Source organism: Papio anubis, chromosome 7 (assembly GCF_008728515.1).
Source record: "Papio anubis isolate 15944 chromosome 7, Panubis1.0, whole genome shotgun sequence".
In the NCBI taxonomy this organism is placed as follows: domain Eukaryota; kingdom Metazoa; phylum Chordata; class Mammalia; order Primates; family Cercopithecidae; genus Papio; species Papio anubis.
This window is the reverse complement of record NC_044982.1, coordinates 39,235,589-39,237,660: the sequence shown is the minus strand read 5'-3', so window position 1 is coordinate 39,237,660 and position 2,072 is coordinate 39,235,589.

Genomic DNA, 2,072 nt, shown 5'->3' with positions numbered 1-2,072 from the left:
AGAGCCTGAGGCCCGGGGGCAGGAAGTCAGACCAGGTCGGGATTTCTGACGTGACGTTTCCACCCAAACGTGCTCCAGGGTCGGTGGTTGGTCCTCCAGGTACGGAGCGGCCAGCCCCGCCCTATCCAGGTGCGCCCCGTGCCCCTCACTGTTCCAGTCTCTCTGCTCAGCGTCCTTCGCCAGGTGCTTCCCGGGCACTTAGCACATTGCCCTCAAGGAACGCTTATCGAATTGAACATAACCGAAAGGACCCCAGGATTTGGAGCCATTCCTGTGCTCATTGGAAGTAGGAGATGGGACAGTGGGTGAGCCGAAACTGGTTTGGGAACTTTATCCTGGCCTCTGATGGGGGCAGAGAAGACCTCTCAGTAACAGGAAGGTCACAGTTTTAAGGAGGCAGGCACAGTCTACAGGGCCCCCTGTCCCCAAGATATACCCCGCTCCCTCAAAAAAGATGAAGCCAAAAATTCTATAATTAAGGACAAAATTTAAGGGGCCGCCAAGGAGTCCAGTAATCTAGATAAATTATATATACAGGGAGATGATAGGTTTTTTGTTTTTTTGTTTGTTTTTAGAGACAGGGTCTTTCTCTGTCACCCAGGCTGGAGTGCAGTGGTGTGATCATAGCTCACTGCAGCCTTAAACTCTGGGCTTAAGATCCTCCCGCCTCAGCTCCCCAAGTAGCTAGGACTACAAGAGTGCACCACCAGGCCTGGCTGGTTTATTTTTATTTTTTGTAGAGATGGGGTGTTGCTATGTTGCCCAGGCTGGTCTTAACTCCTGGCCTCAAGCAATCCTCCTGCCTGGGCTTCCCAAAGTGCTGGGATTACAGGCAAGAGCCACCATGTAAGACCTAGAAAAAATAATATTTTAATGCATTTTTTAAAAATCAAAATTAATGTCAGAAAATCCACGATGAATAAAATGCTAACATTTTAAATAGATAGGATCAACAACAATGTTCTATCAGGTCATATTGGTGCCTAGAACAAAAGGAAACATCAGTACAGTAGTACTGATTCTGTCTAGCAATCCTTGGAACACAGTCACACTTTTTTTTTTATATTTATTGATAATTATAGAGACAGGGTCTCACTGTATTTTAGCCCAGGCTGGTCTCGAACTCCTGGGCTCAAGCAGTCCTTCTGCCTCAGCCTCCCAAAGTGCTGGGATTGTGGGCGTGAGTCATGGGGCCGGCCCACATTATTCGTGCTCCAGTTTGAAGGGCCCTGTCAGGACTCCGCCAGGCGTGGGAAAGGCCCTCAGATGCCTGTAAGGGAAGAGAAGGCGTAGAGAGGAAGAAGGTGAACCAGCTTGTGGAAGGTGGGGGGTGCCTTTCAGAACCAGACTGAAGCCAGCTCCCAGGCCAGTCCCTGCCCTGGAGCTCTGGACACAATGCTGCTTCTACGTGTCTGTAGTAGACATAGTACTTACCCCCAACCCCACTCCCACCTGCAAGCCCCAAGGAAAGCTCGCAGGGTCTGGGCCACTGCGTGCCAGCCCAACAGCCCACTCTAGCCTTCTGCACTAACTGGCCTTCAGACTTCCCAGGAAGCCCCAAAGCAGTGGGGCTTCCATTCTGATTCAGAATGAGCATCGGCTTGTCACCTTCTGAAGCCAGGCCTGTAATAGTAGGTGCTAGGTTTTATCTAATGCACAACCCCATGAGGTGTTTATTATATCATTTTCCAGTCAAGGAAACTGAAGCTCCAAGCAGTTAAAGGTTACACAGCTCCAGGGCATTGCAAGTCTTGCCCCTTAGGAATTGTCCCAGCTCTGAAACCTAGCTGGGCTGAAAGCCAGGACTTGACAGGTTGAGCTGGAAAGTTCTCATCCTCTTCGACTCTAACTGTGGTCTGTACATCTCCTTCCTCAAAGAGGCTGTCTTGGCCCCACCCAGACACCATCTTCTGAGGCTTAGAAGAGGTGGCATTTTCTTTGGCAGGAGGGGTTCTTGAATGAATTCACAGAAATGGGAATGGGAGAAAGATGGATACCCTCTCCTGGCAGGGCCCCTGCCAGGAAGAAGTTAAGGCACACCTAGAACCTGCTTCCTGTCTTAGGAAACCCCT